Consider the following 15788-nt stretch of genomic DNA (forward strand, 5'->3'; position numbering starts at 1 on the left):
GGTAGTAGGAAAACACACCACGGCTGTTATGAAACGAACACAACGCAACAAACCTTGTATTGCTGATTAAAACTACAATAAACCATTTTTTGGCTATTAAACAACCATGGAGACATGTTCAATCTCTAGCTATAATACATAGGAATAAATTCAGGTAAGAAGTGGCAAATGTAATATGTACGCGGAAACACAGCAAAAGAGGAACTAACAGCTGAGGTCCAAAACATATCGATCATAGGATTAAGTGATAATACGTTAATTGATTAAACACTGTTATCTCGCACAGTGGATTTGTCAGAGGTTTGTGTTTGTGCATATAGGTTTACTTACGCAGACGAAATACATCCATACCCTGTCATAAAGTAATTGTTTGATCGGCATTCTAGAGTGAGTGAGTTTAGTTTTACGCCGCACTCAGCAATATTCCAGCCATATGGCGGCGGTCTGTAAATAATCGAGCCTGGACCAGACAATCCAGTGATCAGCAGCATGAGCATCAATTTACACAATTGGGATACGTGTCAACCAAGTCGCTTTCAAGATTCCGCCATCAAATCTTCAAGAATTCACACAAGTATATGACTAACCAAGCACAATGTCCATATTCGGTGTAACCTCCGCCAACTGCAATAACATCCCTGACCCTCTCCTCATTGACTGTATCGGGCGTTTAATTTGACGCTGTTTTGATTAGCGTTCACTGATGTTCATGTTAGCTAAGATACGTAGCGTTAAACGCTATGTATCTTAGCTATGTTTTGATGGGTTCCATTCTTGATTGAGGGCCTGTTCCAATACATAAAAAAATGCACTGGCCGAGCACTCTGGCGTGTTGTGTCCCCCATAATGTCCCAACTTTGCTCTGTAAGAATGGGATCTGGAGTCCTAGCAGGCCAAGGTGGAGTTGCTCCCGCCACTTGACGTACGAAATCACCAATGTCACGTCATGATGTGACCCAGCATTGTCATCCATGAAGACTGGCCTTGTGTTCCGAGGATGGCCATCGAAATGTGGCACAACAACCCTCTCTAGGATGCCCGAGATGTACCGCTGTCCATTCAGGTTTTGTCGGATTGTAACCCAGTCAAGTTTACAGTGTACCTAATTTTTATTTCAATCGATTTAACATTCCCATGCATTTAAAGGGCAGTTTACAGGAGAGAATATGGTACCAAAACAACAACTTAAGATATTTTCAGTTCAACAACAGAAATCTGAAATAGTGTTTACATTTATGCTCATAATACAGGTGGTGTAAAAATATGAATTAACGTTTTTCTTTAACTAATAAATGTTGAATGTTTGTGTTACTTTACTTAATTATCGTTTCTTTATTGAAGAAATATTAATATAAATGTTAAGTCTTGATAAAAAAGTTTCCCGTCATGCATGCACATCTTTATCACAGCGTCCACTATGGCAAACTATTTGCAGTCAATTGTTGCAAAGGTTTATAAGTTTTTTGTGCTTGAACAAGACAGAGGTAAACCTTTCATTAGTTTAGAAAGGGTTTATTACAGAACTTGTAGAGCTGTTGGTATGTCTTAGTAACAAGTTTACAATATTGTACACAAATCAGACAAGACAGAGACCGTCTCAAAAGCAAAATCGGGACGTAAAACCATCCTTGACAACTTTGACAAAGGAGTACTTATAGACGGGCGGTCTACAAACTTTATGAGAAGAAGAATATATATATTCTAAAGAAGCTACACCAGTGACTTCGTTAAATCTTTGGCCAATGTTCACAACTAGAATAAATTGACCGAATTACATCCATACACAAATGATCCCTTACATAGCCAATACGTATACTATACGTACATATATTCAACATTTTGTAGAAAACATCTATTGAGATGACCCCTTCCCCCGAGCGTGTGCTCAGGTGTCAATTTCACCTGTCGATACCGTGCATGCTGATGACGTAACACAGGCAGTTAATGTTTAACTACCCGTTAATTTTCTGTTTTTGGTATTTTCATCAGTAAAAACACATTTTAGGGCATGTCTCAAAATTTATTCCCTCGGTCTACATTAGGTAGATGTTTCTTAAAGTGATATTTGTTATTTATGTAACTGTAATACCTCTGAATTTTAAATATAAGTCAAAAAGCATTTTTCTAGCATTTACGACGGTACTTTAGGCTGTCCCACCAACCCTCGACGTGGAAGCCACAAACATTTTAACTCGCCACTTGACATGAACAGATGGAGTTTTGTGATTCTGAGACGGGTTGTATCATCCCTTGCAGTTGTCAGTCCAAGACGCCCTGAACGCTGACAGCATCTAACGTCATTTCATTTCTGGAAAATCGACTGATAAAGTTCTTGAAAGGCATTTAGAATTTGGTCGAACATGAATACCCGATGAAGGTGATGAATGACCGAGAATTAGCGCTGAAACGTCGTATAAAGAATAAAAAGAAGTGGTTGATATTACTGATATAGCTGATACCAACATACTGATAGCTGATACCAACATACTGATAGCTGATACCAACATACTGATAGCTGATACCAACATACTGATGGGTCATCTCTTGCAATAGCCCTCAATGACATGCCAGCATTCCGCATATACGAGTAACATGCCTTCTTAAAGCAGTTGTCAGTTGAAGAAAACTCTATATAATCAAAAACGAAATCAATTGATTTTCCTAGTTATCGAGAACAGTTTACTTAACTAAATATTTGCTAAAAGACGGGAACGTGTATTGCAGGTGACGCTTCCCTCTGATCATAGCTTGGTTGGTTGGTTTGTTGTTTAACGCCGCACTCAGCAATATTCCAGCTATATGACGGCGGTCTGCAAATAATCGAGTCTGGACCAGACAATCCAGTGATCAACAGCATGAGCTTCAATTTACGCAATTGGGATACGTGTCAACCAAGTCAGCAGGCCTGACCACCCGATCCCCTTATAGTTGCATGAGTTACTGAAGACCGATTCTATCCCGGACCTTCACGGGTTTCTGATCATAGCATGTGCATATCTAATATCAATGTATGGTGCACCACACGGGTGAATACAATGATGCAAACCTAATTATGATATAAATATTAATTCCTATATAGGCGTTAAAAATCATAGGTATTGCAATACGTTTCTGAGGAATGTCTTAGGTGTTGTCCAATTCCTCCAACGTAGGCTGCGTGCATGCCTCTTTTAGTCCTTGGAGCAGTTACCGTATTTATAAGTTTGAGGTCGCCAACTTTCAATCTTGCAAATGAATTATCTGATCGAAGGAAGTGCAACAGAGTTGTACGGTGATGAAAAGCAAACTTTCATACAGTCCATTCAACTTTCTCTTAAAACCAGCGATATTGTCGACTTGAACTTCAGGTGTAAGTCAGAGGTTGGGATCAGTCTGGGTCCCGGAGTTGTGTTGTGGAAACCCGTCCTTTACCTCTACGCTTGGATTGTGGCGGGAATTTGGAACTGGAATACTGACGAGATAAGGCATACTTGAGGGTGCACGAAATGATTATTTTCCGAGAAGAATATGTTTTCTCTTGGACTTACACAGTTTTGAGGTTTCTTAGGATGAAAAAGGTCCCTTGTATTATATGACAGCCCCATACACAAGAATATGATGTAATATACCAGCAAGTAGTAATTAAGGAATTACAGTGTTTCGAAAATTCATATTTTGGCACTATATGATAGTCAGCAGAATTTGTTGATAAGTACCAGGGTCTGGCCTAGTTACCTGGGGAAGGAAAGAACACATAACAAAACGGATATATAGAATATTTTTAATAACATTTGTTGTAATTACAAGTATCAAATATAATGCCCTTTACATTTGTTCACACATTGTGCCCATGTGTGGAATGTCTTCAGCACTACAGCTCTCTTGGCGCTAAGATAGCCACAAGTTAATGTTAATGTATGACACTTACGACTATCTTAGAGCTTAGAGAGCTTTGAAAATCTAGGCCCAGGCCCCTGTGGACATCTTGAGCTTACGACTATCTTAGAGCTTAGAGAGCTTTGAAAATCTAGGCCCAGGCCCCTGTGGACATCTTGAGCTTACGACTATCTTAGAGCTTAGAGAGCTTTGAAAATCTAGGCCCAGGCCCCTGTGGACATCTTGAGGTCATTGTGTTTCATAAGAAAATATGAAAATTGTAATTGTTCGAGAGACAAAGAACTGGTAGATGTCATGAGAGTTCCATAAAATCAGCCACATCACAGCTTGAGTTGTCTTTGTACTCACTCACCAAGCAATATGAGTGGGGAGAAGTTAACCGAACGAGTTATGTTTCACGCTGCTTTTAATGCTATTCCAGCTATATCAAGGCTTGAGGTGGGTGGAAGTCAAGTATTTACGAATCGGTGAAGTCTACAAGCACAGCTATGGTGCTGACAAACCTTGAAACATAAACAGGGAGAAACGGGATTCAAACCCAGTCAGATGTTTCTGGCATGTCCAAGGTATCAACCAATCACAGTAAACTGTGGCATCTTTAACAACTGAGTAATCCACGCCCCAAGAGAACTACAAGCAAGAGCGTCAAGAACAAAGTGAGTGAGTGAGTCTAGGTTTTACTCCCCTTTTAGCAATATTCCAACAATATCACTGCGGAGGCCACCGGAAAATGGCTTCACACATTGGACCTATGTGGGGAATCGAACCTAGGTCTTTGGCGTGATGAGCGAATGCTTTAACCACAAGGCTACCCCACCGCCCCCTCAAGAACCAAGAAGGATGTATCCAGCAGCTTGTTGTCAAGACAACAAGGTTAGTGGCTTTGATTTTAAGCTGCTTTTGTAAAATCCCAGCAATACCATAGAACGACATGAGGAAGTGACTTCATGCATTGTACCCATGAGGAGAACTGAACGTGCAAATGAAAACTATGACAGTAAGGACACTTGTAACCACATAATTCATTAACCTTGTTCATATTTTGCATTCTACAAAGAAACATTTAGCTATTCCAATACACAAAGACTACTGAATAATGTATATATCTTGATATTTGACACATTAACTTCTTTGGATGGCATTTTTAGAAGTTGAGAAGTACAATAATGACAAATTTTGCCGATAACAACTTCTCTAACTGCAATGTTTTGAATGCTGTCCTACTGTTACAAGAATCTGTTTCAAAACACCACACTTTTGAAATTTGTTTGTAATTATTGTCACATTAACACTAAAATTTCCAAACTGTGATAACATCACCTGTCCCCATGAGGAGGACAATATGTAACCTGAATGACTGTGTGTCCTTGTATCCTAGAATGCTGCTTATAATATCAACCAATGGTTTGTCTGCAGAACTTGAATATTTACATATTTACTATACAGCAGACTGGGGCATACACCAACATTCACTCATAGTTCTCTCACAAAAGTTGGTTCTTTGTTGTTTAACACTGCACTCAGCAATTTTCCAGCTTTCGATCTACACAACTGGGATACAATCACTTGTGAACCAAGTCAGTGAGCCTGACCACCCGATCCCGTTAGTCGCATTTATGACAAGCATGGGTTGCTTAGGACCCATTCTAACCCGGATCTTCATGGGTACTCTCACTACAGACTTCTTGAGATAACTACATCCCTGTGCTGCTCAACACAATAGGACAATATCCCAAAGTGGATGTCAAGATGCTTTTAGAGAGAAATGCACAGAGATATGGTTATGGCAGCTAAGTACAGACATGTCACCATCAACACTACCATACTTGTCATAAAAAAAGGATCCTGAACTGCAGTAGGGTAAAACATCTAAATAATATTAAATGCATCTTGTTTACATACAACTTAAAACTGACAATGCTTCAAACATCCACTATAAAACATTGTAACAAAGTAACTTTAAAGATACAATCCTAAACATAAAATTTGCCATAAACTAATCTTCAAGTCCATGATTTAAACAACAAACTGCTAAAGAACCAACATTTGACACATAAATAATAGAGCTGCAACGATTCACCCATCCTTGATTCAATTCGATTTTCGATATTGGACCCTTGATTCGATCATTTTCGATTTGATTCTTCCTACAAGTGTAAACATCAAATTTCATTAATTCTCAGAGTAGGCTTTTTAGTGTGAAATCCATCGTCAACTTGGCGATGTCTACTAACAACAATTCTCACTAGATAATTAGCCCGGGATCAACCAGTCATGTTTCGCCTTATTTGAGCGCTCGAAGTAGCTCGACTTGGGAGTCAAAATTATGTTCTGGCTGCATGGAAATAATTTAAATAGGTATTCAAATATCTAATCTAAATAGTGATAATGGTTATCAAAAATCGAAACTAAGGTGTCACATTCGATTTTCGATGAATTGAACCGAATTGTCGCAGCCCTAATTAATATCATGGACTATTATGATAAAGAAACATCATGTTCACTCAACATTTAACAAACATAAGTCATGTATTCCAAACACATCCATCCATCAAATCCATGTCAACAAGGAAGATCATTCAACAAATATCACAATGTTGCTAAGAAACATATCTTTTTGGCAGGGCACATACCGTATAAAGTCATTTGAGAAAACTGATAGAAAGGAACTAAGCATTCACTGAACTGCTCAAAACTTTCCCCCATCATCAAGAAGTCAACAAATTGTTCATAATGTACATGTTGTAAAAGCTTCAAGTCTGTTGATTGACCCAAGTTGTCCTGATTTCAAACTGTTTGGTTAGTATTGTCATAGGAAACTGCAGTTATCTTCTGTCTGATGATCATCTACCATTCAGATCCAACAACAAGTTCAGGAAGATTGTCCAACCTGATGTTCCATCTGTCTGATCCTCAATTACCTTCAGTCAGGCAACAGTTCCTAATGGATGATACGTCCATGTATCTCCAACTTGCAGCACCAAGTAAGATCCAGTAAGATCCTTCAGGCAACAGTTCAGGATGATTGTTGGTCAGTCTGTCCGTCTGTCAGGTCCTAATGGATGATATGTCCATGTATCTTCAACATGCAGCACCAAGTAAGATCCAGTAAGATCCTTCAGGCAACAGTTCAGGATGATTGTTGGTCAGTCTGTCCGTTTGTCAGGTCCTAATGGATGATATGTCCATGTATCTTCAACTTGCAGCACCAAGTAAGATCCAGTAAGATCCTTCAGGCAACAGTTCAGGGTGATTGTTGGTCAGTCTGTCCGTTTGTCAGGTCCTAATGGTTGATATGTCCATGTATCTTCAACTTGCAGCACCAAGTAAGATCCAGTAAGCTCCTTCAGGCAACAGTTCAGGATGATTGTTGGTCAGTCTGTCCGTTTGTCAGGTCCTAATGGATGATATGTCCATGTATCTTCAACTTGCAGCACCAAGTAAGATCCTTCAGGCAATAGTTCAGGATGATTGTTGGTCAGTCTGTCCGTTTGTCAGGTCCTAATGGATGATATGTCCATGTATCTTCAACTTGCAGCACCAAGTAAGATCCTTCAGGCAACAGTTCAGGATGATTGTTGGTCAGTCTGTCCGTCTGTCAGGTCCTAATGGATGATACGTCCATGTATCTTCAACTTGCAGCACCAAGTAAGATCCAGTAAGATCCTTCAGGCAACAGTTCAGGATGATTGTTGGTCAGTCTGTCCGTCTGTCAGGTCCTAATGGATGATACGTCCATGTATCTCCAACATGCAGCACCAAGTAAGATCCAGTAAGATCCTTCAGGCAACAGTTCAGGGTGATTGTTGGTCAGTCTGTCCGTTTGTCAGGTCCTAATGGTTGATATGTCCATGTATCTTCAACTTGCAGCACCAAGTAAGATCCAGTAAGCTCCTTCAGGCAACAGTTCAGGATGATTGTTGGTCAGTCTGTCCGTTTGTCAGGTCCTAATGGATGATATGTCCATGTATCTCCAACTTGCAGCACCAAGTAAGATCCTTCAGGCAATAGTTCAGGGTCCTAATGGTTGACATGTCCACGTATCTTCAACATGTAGCACCAAGTAAGATCCAGTAACATCAGTCAGGCAGCTTCTTCACCAGTTCGTACAGGCTGCGGATGATGTTGTCCAGCTGAATCAAACCGGACTGAAGGATGGGCCTGAAAACATAACAAAAATAACCTTTAATCACAAATTCAACATACAGTAAGCTATGTTAATAACAAACACACTTATAATGAACTGATGAATGTAACAAACTGTCCGCTTGATGTATATTTAGTTGAAAAGTATATAATGATCTATGGTTAGTGAAAACTAAAACTAGTCGTCACAATGAGTTTGTTTAGTATATATATATATATATTTATACAGTTAGAACACCAGAAGATATATGCTTATTACTTTGATAAAAGCCAGAAATGAAATGTATAAATTGAATTTTGAAAATGCTGTACCAATAGACAAAATTACAGATTTGTAAACCATATTTACATATATAGAGAGAGGATATTGACAGAGAAATGAAGGACTTCAGTTGTACCTGTTGCTTGTGTTACGGAAGAAGGACATCAATGCATCAACTGTAACTGACTCGAACACTACTGGCTGAAACAAAACACACGTACGTCGGGTCAAATATCTGACATGGCAAAAGTGGGACAGATTTACAAGATCATCCATTCTGTACACATAGGAGTGCTACAAGGATGCAGAATATCTTTAGAAATGAAAAGGAACAATTACATGTATTGTTAGTAATTGTTAGTAAACTTACCTCTGGATTATGGTAGCCCTATTCCTGTTGATACACAGAATACATACAGAAAATCAAAAGAAATTTTAACACTAAGTCATAGCTGTTCCTAGTGGTATACCTAGTCTACCCCTGAGTTATCTCCCTTGATCTTGATGTCACTGTATTGTTCTAGAACCCTTCATAATTTTTCTTAAAAACAACACATCTTTGACATCTTTTAAGGATAATTTCGCGGGGAGGACACAGGGTGGGAACTACTCGCCATAATCCAGAGGTAAGTTTACTAACAATTACTAACAATACATGTAATTGTTCCTAATTATAACGTAAACATTCCCCCTGGATTATGGTTGCCTGAATACCAAGTAAGGAAGGAGGGTTACCCTTGGAAGATACTACCCTCTATACAACCACCTGAGAGTTGATTACTCAACCTCCTAAGAATAACTATGACTTAGTCAGAGATAAATAATTTATCTCCAGTTTGGTCAGTAGCAGTGAGGGAATACATTCCCAGAGATGGAGAGTCTTCTAACTTCCTACAGTTATGGTTGATATGATAGATATCATGATAATCCTAATCCGTAATAGTAGGAAATATATAATACCTGACGCCATAAATCCAGATTACGATAGATTCCTATGAATGTATCATGATTCTATTTGAATCCCCCGAATTATGTCATTAAACTAACATTCCTTAAAATTATGACGTCACTTCCTGTTTGATGACGTCACTTCCGGTCTAACGACAGCACTTCCGGATCCTAGAGACAATCTCTATGATGTAATACTAAATCACTTAGATTCTACTTTATGACGTCACTTCCGGTTCTATGAGGACACTTCCGGTTCTATGACGTCACTTCCTGTTCTATGATGTCACTTCCGGTTAACTGCCATTAGACTATAAATGTATCATCCATCCAAGTCGTACCTCAGATAGTCCTTGGCACCATCTCTCACTGCGTCATCCTTCCTGAAGATGTAGATGCCAGGTCAACATGAAATGAATTCCGGCACAGTTCTGAAAGTTATCTGTTTATATCCTTCCGAAAAAGTGATGGATTTAAAGTTTACCGCATGTAATTCCGAAACTCTGGAAGCCGTTGCAAATGCCAAGAGAAATGGCGTCTTAAATGCCAGATACTGTAGAGAAGTGTCCTGCATAGGCTCATAAGGAGATTTCTGAAGAGATTGAAGCACTAATGTTAAATCCCACTTAGGAAATATCGTTGGAGACGATATATCCTTAATCTGAAAGGATCTGATCATTTTGTGAAGCGATGTATCCGAGCCCACAGATAAACCTTGAACATCCATGACTGAAGCAATAGCTGATCGATATCCCTCAATAGTATTATGCTTAAAATATTTCTGTTCCTAAGGGATAAAGTCCGCTATCGTTGGAATGGTGACAGGCACATTCAAGATTCCACACTCTTGTCTCCACTTGATGAATCATCGCCACTTAGCGTCGTACAAGGCAGCTGTGGAAGGTCTAACGGGTTCTGAAATAGCTCTGGTAGCTGCAACCGTAAATCCCTGTTTCCTGAGTGAGCTTGAAATAGCTTCCATACGTGTAGCGCAAGTTGACTGACATTCTTGCGAAACCTGTTGGACTTGGGTTGACTGATTAGATTGTGCCACAACGGGAGACGTAGAGGTTTGTCCACCAATAGTTGTAGTAGACTGGGAAACCAAGGTCTGGCAGGCCACGCTGGTGCCACTAGATAAACTAGACAGTCGTGTTGTTGAATTTTTAACAGTCCTCTGGGATTAGTTTGAATGGAGGATTGGACACACCTTGAGTCTGCCAGATGTCCACATGTGGACGTAATGAAACTCCCAGCAACACATTCACGTCCACAGTCCACCATAATATCTCCCTTCGACTCTGTCTGGAAAAGCTATGAGATGTTCCAAGTCGTCTATCCGAAACTGGTTGAGCCAGATCTGCGGGAAGCTCACCTTAGTCTTCCTCTTACAGTATAATCCTGGATTGAAGTGAGAGATCCTAGAAGGGACATGAACGAACTGATGCAGTTGGCCTCTGTAACATATTGTTTATCTTGGTTGATATTTCCAACCAACGATCCTGAGGAGTGTAAATACGGCCTGCTCTTGAATCTAAGATTGCCCCCAGAAACTTGATCCTCGTGGAAGGGACCAGTTCTGACTTGGTAGGATGAACTATTAGACCAAGATGTGTAAACATGTGGATTATAAAGTTGGTTTGCTTCATGAGAACTGCTGTCACCACATGCCTTGCCAAGAAATCATCCAGATAACCGTGTACTGCAATCCTTCGTTGATGAAGAAAAGCTAGAATCGGGGAGATTTTTTTTCGTGAACAGCCACGGCGCTAGTGATATTCTGGCAGCACCCTTAACTGAAACCTGAGACCGTTCACCGCAAATCTTAGGTATTTCCGAGATCTCGGATGAATAGGGATATGAAGATACGCATCCTTTAGATCTATGCTTATAAACTTGGAATCCTGACAAATCAAGGTGCGTAGGTTTGCAACTGATTCCATCCTGAACTTTGGCGGTTTCCTCAAAAATAGCTTGTTCAACACTTTCAAGTCTATTATCATGCGCGTTTTGTCTGAATCTTTCTTGGGGACAAGGAATACCGGTGAATAAAACCCGCATGTCTGATCCCCTGGAGGAAGTTCTATGATTGCCCGTTTCTCCAGTAACTGTTTCATTGCTAAGTTTGCTCCCGCTAAACGCTGGGCTGAAGAACAAACCGACGACCCTCTGGAAAGCAAGTCACTGGAGGCTGCTTGTGCCAGGGAAGAATAAACCCCCTGCTCACGACAGACAGGACCCACTCGTCTGGTATTATTAGTTTCCAATTGTCCAAATATTGGGCCAACCTGCCCCCTACTGGAGATTGTGTCAACGGACATACAAAGTCCAAATTCAATATCATGTCGAGGAACGTTTCCGATTCGAGTGCTGAACAGTGAGACTTAAGTCAATATTTCTTGGAAGTTGATCTTGATCCACAAAAAAAATCTACCTCCCCTACTTCTACCCCTAGATGAGGATGAGCCTCTAGTAAAAGCCACATTTGTTGAACACACTCTTGAATCCGAGGCACGTTCAAATGCAGACCTCTGAAAATTCTGACTACACCTTGTTGAAGATGGAGCAGAGCGAGACGTACACTGGATCCCCTTCTAGATCTAGTGTCAGCCCTTCCTCTATTTTGGAATAAAAGAGCCGACGCCAAACGTTGATTCAAGTTCCTCGACATCAAAGCATCTCTAGCCTCAATAGCCTCCTGACATTGTCCATTAAAGGTGCTATCCGATTCCAAGGGCTGATGAAACAGAAAATCCCTTGAAACATCCGGTAAAGTTCTCACTGAATCTAGCCGCTGTATCCGCTCAATAGCTATAAGTCGGCCCAATATATTCACTTGAGTCGCCATCGCATCGGCTAAGGACTGATACACTACATCCAGAAACAAATGCGCTAAGGCCACCTCTTTAGCAGTCATGGAAATCAAAGTGTCTTTCTTAACTCCCGTATAATCTTGAAACACAGGTGGGAGCAAGGCACAAACTCCCGCAGAAACCATATTTGAATAAGACAGGGTATCAATCGCCGATCAGGCTGCCATATCCCAATTCCCTACAGTCCTTGAAAGTACAGAACGGTGCATATTCACGAGAGCCTCTAGCATCCTGTAACTGTTTAAAGTCCTTGTCTAAACTTGGTTGATTGGCTGGGATAACACGATCATGGATGGAATAAATGGGTTTATGAGAAACCCTAGGCAAAGAACCTTGTAGCCTTGGAGAGGCCTAAGTTGTAATTCTCCAACACTTTCTTAAGTGATGATGAATGTGGTAATGACAGCCTGGGCATCCGTTCCGGGGGAAGACAACCTGTTAATCCGAGTTCCATGACAATATCTATCTGCTGCTCATCCGACGGAGGTGGTAGAGTATTAGGATAAAGTCCGTGCAAAAGTTCCGGCTTTTCCTTAAATGACCAGCCCGGCTTAAAATCCTGTGCTGAAATGTCCATAGGTTGTACCGTCAACAACCCTTCTCTCATGGAAAACACTTGTTGTGAAAAAGGATAAACTGATGAATCCTCCTGGTCCGTCACATCAGAAACTAACGGGATTAAGGGCGTATTTTCTGTGTCAAAATAACCTTGCAGGTCCGTAGCCGTGTCCTCTGAACCACAAGGTCTGTGCAAATCAGACTACTGGATTGATACACCGTTATCCATAGCAGCCGACCCAGCGGCCTGGCTAAAGCCTGGGCGGGAATCACGTGTCGTCTGGCCCGAGTCAGACCCATGAAACGCTTGCAGCTCGGTCTCCCCGTGGGAGAAGGTAGCAGGCTGTATGCGACAGGGAGCAGCCACGGATGACTCGCTCCCAGGGTCAAAGGTCGCTGAGTGTGTAGCCTGAGCCACAGTCACCCCGGACCAAGAACCGGGTGGGCCGACTCCATCCCCGTCGCTTGAAGCGTCGCTTCTCCCCCTGAGGGGACCGGCCTCCTACGTACACCAAGGCATGGTAACCGGCTTTCCCGGTCATAGCACCCCTGGTTTCTGTGGGAAGTGACTTTGTCTAATATATATTATATATATCTAATATAAATGCAAAACAGCAATGCGATTGAATATTAAATTGAATGCGATTTGTAACTGACCTAGATATGAAGAATTGAAGTCTTGATTTGAAATGAAATTTCACTCGATTCTCTGCACGTCATGCGTGTGGACCATACACAAAAATTATGAAGGGTTCTAGGAGAACAATACAGTGATGTCAGGATCAAGGGAGATAACTCAGGGGTAGACTAGGTATACCACTAGGAACAGCTATGACTTGTGGTAAAATTTCTTTTGATTTTCTGTATGTATTCTGTGTATCAACAGGAATAAGGCTACCATAATCCAAAGGGAATGTTTACGTTATAATTGCTGAAATTTCAGAATGATTAAATGAATACAAAATACAGGCTATTGCTCCACTATCCTCAAGCACTGGCACTTGTATATCCACTATAACTCTGGGATCACCATATCAGTTCTAAATAAACAGTCCTAGAGTGTGTGTGCTAAGGACCTCTGTTTGTTACCCACAGACTCCCACAATTAAAATACTTCGAGTCCTCTAGACCCCCAGATTAAATCACCCTGCTAAATCACTACAAAATCTGTTGTTTTGTATGTCAGCTGAATCAATGTAAGTAGTCAACCTCACAGACACCTTGTGATAAAACATCAATGATAATATATACAGAGCTAGTCTGGGACTCAAACTCGTAATCAGCAGATCCTGGTAAACCTAGGGGAAATAAAACTGTACAGTATCAGTGCCTGAGGTAAATAGATATCTGTGCCTCCTCTCCATGAGCTGTGTCACCATCGTTCTCATTCATTTCAACCATGTATGGCTTCTAGACAATTAATGACTATTTTTCAAATTTTCATTATTTTTTAATCATTTATTATTTTTCACATTTCCTCCTTAATTCACAATTCATTACATCCCCACAGGGTCAAGTGTTACTGAGATTGGCAACATGTAAGCATTTGTTCATTAGCTGACAGTGGACTGAATATCTATTATTACCAGGGTGGTGGGGTAGCCTAGTGGTTAAACCGTTCGCACGTCACGCTGAAGACCCGGGTTCAATTCTCCACATAGGTACAATGTGTCAAGCCCATTTCTGGTGTCCCCTGTCGAGATATTGCTGTAATATTGCTAAAAGCAGGGTAAAATTAAACTCACTCAATCACTCATCATTATTACCTTATGCTTCAGCTTAACAAATACTGTGTTCAGCTGATCACAGAAGTTTTGAAACTTCTCTCTCTCATTAGGAATTTCATACGGGAGAAATTGAAAGACATCTGAAAACAAAATATAGAGCTTAGTCACAGTGCTAAATGCCATCCATTTTCATTCCAATCATCAACAACGACTCTTCAATAACACTTTCAATCTCCTTGGACACACAATGTACAGACTGGTGATTAATGCAAATAAACAAAAAGGGGTTAACTGAGGCAGGGGATATTGTAATAGTCTTAGGCCAAATGCTTGAAATGTCCCGATCTTTTAGGATCTTTCAGCAGCAGTAAAACTGTTATCCAGTAATTTCTATGACACCTCCCACCCTCTGGAAATTCTTGTTGATATGGAACTAGCCACAGAATGTATCAGGTTACTAAAACATACAAGGTTTTCCTCACTGCTTGACCCACACAGTCCACATGTCCACAACCAACTGCCTGAATATTAACCCTGGTCTACTGGACGTGACAAGCACTGGTGTTCTACATGGTCAAGATATGCAGTGTGGGGGATAAGGCCGGATGTATCAATCACCTGATTTGGATACTATCTCTACATTTGGCCTAGGAGTAGTGAGGATATTCTATATTTTGTCTGTATATTGAACTGCTATACTGGCATAACGGAATCCTCAAACGCCCTTTATCGCAGTCACAAAACAAAAATGTTTGCGGGAGTTGATACTTATAGAATAGTATTTACAAAACAGGAATGAAACATAAACACAAATATGACTCACAGGGCAAACTCATATCGAAGGTCCTTGATGATCCTGGTGAGGCGGGTCAGTAGGCTGAGGTAGTCATTGCTGACGGACTGCTGCAGGGAGGCCTCGATCTCAACACTGGAACACAAATATAAACATGCTTAGGTCTGTCTCAGTGCTGAAATATAAACATGGACAGGCTTCAATACACAGACATAGTACAAGTAGACACCTACTGTAGTCTACACAGACATAGTACAGGTAGACACCTACTACTGTAGTCTACACAGACATAGCACTGGTAGACACCTACTGTAGTCTACACAGACATAGTACAGGTGGACACCTACTGTAGTCTACACAGACATAGTACAGGTACACACCTACTGTAGTCTACACAGACATAGCACTGGTAGACACCTACTGTAGTCTACACAGACATAGTACAGGTAGACACCTACTGTAGTCTACACAGACATAGCACTGGTAGACACCTACTGTAGTCTACACAGACATAGTACAGGTAGACACCTACTGTAGTCTACACAGACATAGTACAGGTAGACACCTACTACTGTAGTCTACACAGACATAGTACAGGTAGACAC

At 40.8% G+C, this 15788-nt stretch overlaps 1 protein-coding gene across 1 annotated transcript in view; it reads right to left on the reverse strand.

Annotated features, from left to right (window-relative positions):
• Window positions 1-5148: 5148 nt before the first annotated feature.
• Window positions 5149-15788, reverse strand: part of LOC124275168 — a 40638-nt gene continuing 29998 nt past the window's right edge. The window contains exons 20-23 of the mRNA XM_046710665.1: window positions 15214-15318; window positions 14430-14530; window positions 8421-8485; window positions 5149-8037 (exon numbers count right to left, since the gene is read on the reverse strand). The gene's annotated coding sequence lies outside the window, so the exon portion shown is untranslated. The remainder of the gene's footprint in view (window positions 8038-8420; window positions 8486-14429; window positions 14531-15213; window positions 15319-15788) is intronic.

This window comes from Haliotis rubra, unplaced genomic scaffold, assembly GCF_003918875.1.
Source record: "Haliotis rubra isolate DU_JTF1 unplaced genomic scaffold, ASM391887v1 Scf199, whole genome shotgun sequence".
NCBI lineage: Eukaryota > Metazoa > Mollusca > Gastropoda > Lepetellida > Haliotidae > Haliotis > Haliotis rubra.